Raw genomic sequence first — 9,409 nt, 5'->3', positions numbered from 1 at the left:
AATTTAGTAGTTGGTAGTAATAAGATAATACTAAGATATCTATATTTATTTCAGGTAAGTATCTATCATTGTAGAATATAAATAAACAAACCTTAACTTGGCAATGTTGTGATGTGTCTATATTTCGTCAAACATGTTTTATCCACTTGAATCACAAAACTCTCTCTCAAATCAAAAATATATATAAATAAATAAAATAATAATAATTATTATATATTATTATATATAAACATTTAGGTTCCCTTTATGAAGCCTGTAGATGTGTGTAGATGTGTGGCAGTGAAAGACGATATAAATAAATGTATACGTGTGTTTGTACTGTCCAATGTACAGTACAAATTTTACTCAGTATACATTTGTGTGTGTGTGTGTTTGTGTGTTGGTGTTTAATAATAACAGCTCTCCTCGTGTTTATAGCTGTCAGGGCAATGTGGCAGTTCTCTGGAGAGAGAGGTGAGGGGCTGTCAAGCTCTCCCTCAGACGCTCAATTAGCCAGTAATAGTAACCTCTAAACCACTGTACGTGTGTGTGTGTGTGTGTGTGTGTGTGTGTGTGTGTGTGTGTGTGTGTGTGTGTGTGTGTGTGTGTGTGCGTGCGTGCGTGCGTGTGTGTGTGTGTGTGTGTGTGTGTTCGATTGCAATTAAACATTTGGAGAGAAAAAGGTAATTAGCCATGTCGTCTTACCGATTCCAATCCAACGCACGCATGCATGCATGCACACACTGTGTGTGTGTGTGTGAGAGAGAGAGAGTGTGTGTTTAGCTGGGTTAGATAAGATGTGTATTTATGTGGTGTGTATGAGCAGTGTTAGATAAGATATATTTGTGCAGTGTGAGTGTGTGTGTGTGTGTGTGTGTGTGTGAGAGAGAGAGAGTGTGTGTTTAGCTGGGTTAGATAAGATGTGTATTTGTGTGGTGTGTATGAGCACTGTTAGATAAGATATATTTGTGCAGTGTGTGAGTGTGTGTGTGTGTGTGTGTGTGTGTGTCAGAGGGGGAGATTGAATCACTAAGATGAGGGAGGATGAATAGAAGTCATGTTCTTCTTCCTCCAACTAACTTTCTCCCTCCCTTAAACCGTCTCTCCTCCTAGGATAATTATATCACCCACTCCTGTCTTTATTTCCCCCGTACCTCCCTCACACACACACATCTTCCAGAGTCCCTATACAACTCTGTTTTCTATCCATCTCTTCCACCTCTTTCAACCCTGTTTTCTTTTCACTCATACTGTATGTCTGAGTGTGTGACAGGACCTAAAGCCATAAGGTATAGGGGTGAATATTTTCCTGTCATTAATAAAAAAAGAAAAGAATTGTCCATCACATATAAATCATTTTTCTCCCAGATAACCCGGTATTCCCCTCCAAAAAGCATCTAAAGCATATACAACTATTAAAGATAATCATGTGTCACTCTGAGGTATATTCTACATATTTTCCATCACATTTTCCATCTCAAAAAGGACAGCGTGTCAACGTTTTCCGCACTCAGGCTGCTCCAGTCTTGGAAAACAAATTGTCCACAGACTGAAAAGTCACGTTCAGCCTCCACGGAGGTGGCCTGGATGGTGGTAGACGCTTCAAATACTTTTTCTTTTTACACCATTAACTGCATTTCATGGTCGGTGTGGAGTTTCAGCCTAAACAGTGTGTGTTTTGAATTGATGTCGCCTACAGTATACATAAATAAATACGGTACTAACAGCACACACACTGAGCGTTGATAATGGATCATTCAGACAGCAGCAGGAGGAGGGACGGAGAGAAGCAAGATGTATTGTTGTATCACATCAAGCTGTTCATGGGAAGAATTGATTATAATTTACCGGTTTGCCGCAATTATGTATCTCAGGAAACGGGAGATGGGTTTGTGCCTCTCTCTCTCTCTCTCTCTCTCTCTCTCTCTCTCTCTCTCTCTCTCTCTCTCTCTCTCTCTCTCTCTCTCTCTCTCTCTCTCTCTCTCTCTCTCTCTCACTCTCACTCTCACTCTCACTCTCACTCTCACTCTCACACACACACAGGTTCACACTGATCAATCCTAATAAGAAGGCTGAGCCAGCAGCCTTCTGTTCATGTATAAGACCTGTGACTCCCCCCCCCAAAAAAAAAAAAAAATCAATCAAACTACTAATGCTAACCCTTCCCAAACAATCAACCAAACTTGATTTGTACAGCACATTTCCCCAAAAATTCATGCTATGTGCATTGACGCAATACAATCAATACATGAATGCAGTACATTTTAGGCACATCCCATCCCTCTCTCCTATATACAAACACAAACACACACAACATTCCACCAGGTGGGAATAAAATGGCTCATTTTCATCTAATGCCTCTATGAAATCATAAGCTGAAATGCATGTTCAAATGCTTGTCATTTAAGAGATGCGAGATGCATGAGCAGAAGTACATGAGCGGGGGAAGTAGCTGCCTGTCGACATCAATTCTGAAGATTAAAGTGTCCCACCAAATCTTGTTGTTTTATTTCAGCCATCAGCCACCACCTCTGTAATGTGCCTTTAGTCATTAGGGCTGATACTTAGTGATTGACATCCAGTTAAAATGCACCTTCAGTGCATTACTTATCACGACCCGCACACACACGCACGCACGCACGCACGCACGCACGCACGCACGCACGCACACACACACACACACACACACACACACACACACACACACACACACACACACACACACACACACACACATCCTGTTGTTGAACTGGACTGTGGTTAATACAGAAAACAGTGCAGGGGGTAAAGTAGGTTACTCTCAGGTCCCCTCAACCCCTGCACCGCTCTCTAGGGGTCATAACATCCACTTCCTCAAGAACGGTGGGAAAGGATTGTGGAGAAAGACTGGGAAAATGGGAGGAAGGAATGAAAAGGGTGGGAGAGAAAAAGGCACAGAATCGAACAACATCTACGTGAGTGTGTGTGTGTGTGTGTCTAACATTCGAGCACTGAACACCCTCTCCGGAGGGAGACGACACTTTTAATTAGTTTGTTTGTTTGAATGACTTTGAAAAAGTTCTGCCATCTTTAGCTGTAATTACTTACTCTTTTCTGTCTCTACTACACCCCCCAGTGGATGGTCTCAGTGTTTCTCCACCCCTGTGTCTGTGGATAGGAATTTAGACCATCAATCTGAGAGGATCTGAGGCGTATGTGATGTGATATTATCGGAATCTGATACAAGGGGTCCCCATCTTATGTCTTATGCTATAGGCTGCAAAGAATGAAGCCTGTAGACAACCAAATCAGTCCCCGAACAGACAGTCAACTGTGGTACTCTTCGGAAGTGTTCCAGATTCTTAACCAGCCATAGTTAAAGTAAATCACAACTTCCACAGTCACTGAACATGACCTAATGTGCTTGGCAGAGACACTGAGGCAGGCACTATGATATTCATAAACCATGTTGTCTGTCCCGCCATAATTTATGAATGGGTAGCATAACACCCCCCCACCCCAATGTCTAAATGTAACCTATGGTGATTTTTCCGTGTCTAAATTTAGCGTACATGGCTCGCTTGCCTTGATCTCGGCCTATATTTAGCATTCTGTGTGGTCTTGCTTTTATCCCGGTCTACGTATTTCCTGGGTTTAACAGGCTTGAGTCCCCTCCACGTGACAGAGAGGCCCCTACTTTTCTCCTTGAGTACCCAGGGAGCATTCTGGGATCAGTGCACAAGGCTCCACATGCTGTAATCTGTCAGGGTGAGAAGAGATAAAGCATGTCCCTCCCATCTTCCTCCTCTCTCTCTCTCTCTCTCTCTCTCTCTCTCTCTCTCTCTCTCTCTCTCTCTCTCTCTCTCTCTCTCTCTCTCTCTCTCTCTCTCTCTCTCTCTCTCTCTCTCTCTCTCTCTCTCTCTCTCTCTCTCTCTCTCTCTCTCTCTCTCTCTCTCTCTCTCTCTCTCTCTCTCTCTCTCTCTCTCTCTCTCTCTCTCTCTCTCTCTCTCTCTCTCTCTCTCTCTCTCTCTCTCTCTCTCACCCTTCACATTACCCCAGTGGCAGCATGGCACCCCCTAACAGATGGATTGTGTATTACAGTGCTTACTTTCTCAGTGCTCATGTACATGTGTACTTTGGGTCTCTGATGACACAGAAACTGTGAAATAAAGCAATTCGGTCAGTTTTTTGTGGGTTGCATATTTCGTTTCAACAAGCCATTCAGATTGGCTGGGTTTTCCTACGTCAAATTGCCCCTCATTACAATTACACCGCCCCCCCATCTGAGTATCTCCACCGATGGCTTGAGAACTGAGATGCATCAACCCCCAGCCTCAGAAGACAGAAGAGCTGAGTGGATAAAGTTTATTTTTGATGGCAGCTAACAAAAAACTGTACGTGTGTGCTAACCACTTTGTCTGTCTGCTTTACCAACCTGGGTCAGTACCAAACAGAACTGGCCACAAAACTTTTCCTGACAGAGGAATCAATAGCAACTGTTTGTGACAAAACTGCAGACAGGTAAAGGTTAGTATTAATTATAATTAGATCACACAGTCTTTTGAACACGTCCTAAAACGTAAGTGTGTTTACAATAATAATACATGGAGCAGGGGCTGGAGAAAGGTGTACCAAGTCAACAAGCGTGAATTTGTGTAAATTAATATAACAAACAACAGTTTTAGGATCACTAAATACTAAACTACACATTTCTCCGAGAACTCAGCTAGTTTTCGTCTCGTAGTATCACTGCTTTGTAGTCGGTGAGTGTTGGAAATGACCTTTCATAATCTGCCGGCTTGGGAAACAGAAGGTATGTTTAAATACAAATCTGTCATGGACTGAAAGCAATAACCATTTATGGAGGGGGCGTGCAGAGAAACAGCTATTTGGATGACACAAAAAACAGCTGGTTGAGAAAGAGTGGTTTAGAGGCATGCTAGAAGTGCTATTTTCAATTTAAAAAACCTTCAATGACATTATGGGGTCCCCAGATTTTAAATTGTCCTACTTAGTCTCTTTGACACTGGTTACAGTCCAGGCCGCACCCGCTGTGAAAAAACATTTCCAATTCCGCCCCTAAGCTCGTGTCAAACTATGCATTTGTTTTTATGAATACCTTTACTGTTATCAATATACTTTACACAATGTGCATCATTACATTAAGGTACTGTAGGCCTAACCTATAGGCCTGGGGGGTATTCCATCAATGTCGCTAAAGGAAAATCCAGACTTATTTTTGATAGGTCTCGTGAGATTTACCAAAATAAGCCTGGATTTTCCTTTAGCGACATTGATGGAATACCCCCCAGTTGTGTTTTAGTCCAGAACTAAGCGTACTCTGTGTCTGGGGTACTTACATAAACATAGGTTCCAACAATCTTAATAAATAGCATAACCAGACAAACATGCAAGTTGAAGATTGCACTAAATCAGATCATATTGTCAGAAATTAAAAGACCCTCTAGATGTTTTGTGGGTAGGCTAAATACTATACTGCAAAGTATGGGCAACTGGATGTGTAACATCACTAAACAGATATTGATAGCGTCGGTGTGATCTGTGGGTAGTTATCACCCTCTGTTGGTCAGAAGGGAGAAATACATCCTGGTACAGGTGAATGGTGAAATCAGTGTTAGTCATTGCAGTCTTCCAGACACAATTAAATAGTTGTCAGTAGTTCAATAAGGAACAACAACAAAAAAGCAAGACAAGGGGACATTTTTCTTTTCTTCAGAATTTAATTCTTGAAATTATTTTATAAAATCTCATTTCTTCATTTATATTTTCAGAAGTATACAGTACCAGTCAAGAGTGTGGACACACCTTCCCGTTCATTTGAATGAGAAGGTGTGTCCAAACTTTTGACTGGTACTGTATATATATATACTTTCACCAACTAACAATTTTGGCTATTTTCCCTCCCCCTCCCCCCCTGTATGCCCGTGTAGTGATAAGGGGGGTCTGAACCCCTCTACACAGACATTGTGCGATGCTCACCAGTGTCACTGTCAACAGGTGGAGGGGAGGAGAGGGGGAGAGGGAGGAGAAGAGGTGAGTTTAGACCTTGGAGCGGGCAGGGGGAGTAGAGGGATGGGTTTGGGCCTATAGAGAGCATGCCAAATAGGGTGGGTGGGGAGAAGGGGGCTGTACACCATCACCATCACTTTTAACACCGGTAAAATAACCACACAGAGAGAAAAGAGGAGATGGGGGTGATGTTATGATGTTCAACTGGCTCAGTGCATTTCACGAGGAGAAACACAGTTATAGAACTCCAGGACAGCAGCGCTTTGGGACTGTGTTTTCCTGTTTTGATTGATCGGCCGATTATTGACTGATATAAAGATATACAGTGCCTTCAGGAAGTATTCACCCCCCTGGACTTTTCCCACATTTTGTTGTGTTTTTGCATTTGAGCTCATTTTAGGAGTGTCATAGCGTAGGGGGAGAATACCTATTGACTCAAGACATAAGTCAGTAAACGTTTCGAACATCAATGACAAAAAAGCATAAATTAAATCTATTTTAAAGTCAGGTTGTAATACAATGAAATGTGGGAAAAGTTCAGGGGGCTGAAGTACTTACTAAAGACACTCTAAATCACCTTGTTTCCCTTGCATGGGTTGTTTACTAAAAACTAGCAATGCCCATCAATTAACAGCAGACCCTGAGGACTGAAGATGTATAGCCCTTTGTCTTGTCACACACACACACACACACACACACACACACACACACACACAGGAGTACTCAGTCATGATATGTGGACCGCCAGTGTTGTCACGCTGTTCCCGTGGTTCTAGCCTTGTTTACTGCAGCAGCTGCTTAAGACACAAGGCCGAGCTCATGGACCTTTCCTCTTGTATCAACCTGGGAAGTCTCGCGATATAATGAGGCCTAAAAGCTCAACAGGGCCAGTCATTCCAGGTCGTTAATGATCTATTCCAATCCTATTCAATAGTGTTCCTCTATTCCAGACACCCAGTTAACAATAGCACAACGGGGTGCTATTGTTCGGTCACAAAAAAAACATTCTGTACAATTCACTATCAACAATGACTGTTCTATCACGTGTTCTTCATTTGGCAATTTGATCAGTTTTGCTCGATGGCTCAATGTTAGATAACAGTCACCCCTATTCAGGACACGGTGCACGTTATATTCCAAGGGTTCAAACAGGTTAATCTCTGTATTTGTTGGGAGAGGACGGGAGGGTTGAAACAAGAGAAATTTAAGCACATCCGCTTTCTCCCTCGGTCCGTTCAAGAATCAGTAGACGAAGGAGCGGAGGTCAAAGGTGAATTGCACGACTCCCTAAGGCCATTCCAGGCAGGGACTAGACGAGTACAGTATGATATTTCAGGGAGCCTCACTCAAACTCAACCCAATGGGATTCAACAAGCCACTTCAGATGCATCTCAGCAGTCCAAAGTAAGCTGAACAAAAACAGGTAAGTAGTGTCTACAATGAAGACCTGTATCCAGTGACTTCACATGAGTGGGAATGATAAGATTACGAGGAAACAGGTAGAAATTGGGATTTGGGGGGGGGGCAATATTCCGTTCTTCAATGAGGGAATAGAATTCGGGATGCACGTTAACCGGTTCGGCAATCAAAATTATTCGGCCGAAAATAGCACAAAAAAAAGCACATTCGGTGTGCGGCCGATCAAATGTGTGAAATCACCAAATGTTTACCGAATACAATAAGTTTTTTTGATGACGCGATCAAACAGTGCAAGTAACCCATGCTGTTCTGTGAATGACACGAGCATTGAGTGATGACTGCCTAGTTATATAATTACAGTAAACATGTCAGCAGTTTGGCATCTGTTCTCTTATCGACAACGAGAGGCACATTACGACATTAAGACTTCTGTTTTGTTTTTCGCAACTTCAAAATAAAAGCGTGAGCTAAGCTAAGATAACTGGAAACTGATGGGATCACAGTATTTGTCACAGCGGCTGCTGGTGAAAGGGACAAGCTGGCAGCCAACTTAATGTTCAGACTTTCATTTAGAAAAATGTAAATACATTTCAGCATGAAAATTAATGACACACTCGCTGGTCAACACAACTTGTTTTGTGGGCCTGCTAACAATGTAAAGTAGTGTTATAGTTAATAGGGAGTAGTGGGGATTACTCACCGAGTCCATTTCATAGCAATTTTCTAGCGAGTATGTGTTGTGATTTTCAACAACGTTGAAATGTATTTCAGTTTTTTTCAAAAGAAGTCAGAACATTTTGATTGGTTGCCGACTTGTTCCCCTTTTCACCAGCCGCTGTCACATTTTACATCTTTCATGAAATTAGGAAATATTACGTAAATAAAGTATATACAATTTCAAACACGTAATTTAGATTACTAAATTATCATTTTTCATGAATAAGCATGCAAGCATGAATAAAAAGCTAATTTATTAAATGTATGCAATGGTATAAAAATTATCAAAAGAAAAGAAAAACGCACACGGTATTTGGCCAAGTGTTTCCTTAATTACGGTTTCGGCTTTGACAAAGAATTCTCATTTTGGTGCATCCCTAAATATAATCTCTGATCAGTTAGTGACAGACCAGACCAAAGTGACAGACCTGATATACTAGATTCCAAATCAACCCTATAGACCCTCCCCCCTTATGGGGGATATATCTGGATAGGTGTAAGTAGCAGCATCATTCACACAGAGCTTATGTCAGAGAGTAGGGTGGTGCTCCAACCAAGTGTCTAATGGCCACTTTCTCATCTACGACGATGACTGTACTTCGGGGCACAGAGGCGGGAAGATGATCTGCAATTTTCCATGAAGACCGATAAAATGGCCCTTCTTTAAACAGAGGTTTTGTTGAGAGAATCGTTGTAGGCAACAGTGGCCCAATGAGTCATCGCTAACAGCTTCCCTTCATGACCTTGTTTTGTTAAAACAAACACACTTTCTAACCTCTAAACATATCAGTGCTTATCCACAGTGCCTTGTTTAACTGTAGTATCTGTACAGGAAAGCACTACAGCACTTGAGGTAGACAGAGCAGCTGTGTTTGTTATACATTATGTCTAAATTAATGTTTGCAGACCACAGCAAATGTCTATTTTGCCAATAGACAGGAATGCAAGCTACACAACTGTTGGGAATAACATTCTGATATTGGTTTCAAAGGAAGATTGACATGACAAGACCATTAAGACCTTCATATCACCTTACGACTTCAATTCCCAGGGACGCTTTGCAATTTATTGGCTTTTTCCCAAAACAGTCACCACCTCCTATCGAGACTGGGAGACATAGGGCCAGTTTCACAGACAAGGCTTAAGCCTAATCCTGGACTAAAAAGCATCTTCAATGGAGATTTACATTGAAAGTGTGATTTAGTCCAGGACTAGGCTTAAGCCTTGTCTGTGAAACCGGCCCTTAGTGGATTTGGGAGCTCTTCTTAGAGCTTGGAATTGTAAG

The sequence above is a fragment of the Nansenia antarctica genome (assembly GCF_963989245.1).
Source record: "Nansenia antarctica genome assembly, chromosome: 6".
In the NCBI taxonomy this organism is placed as follows: domain Eukaryota; kingdom Metazoa; phylum Chordata; class Actinopteri; order Argentiniformes; family Microstomatidae; genus Nansenia; species Nansenia antarctica.
Note: the sequence above shows the minus strand (reverse complement) of the source record.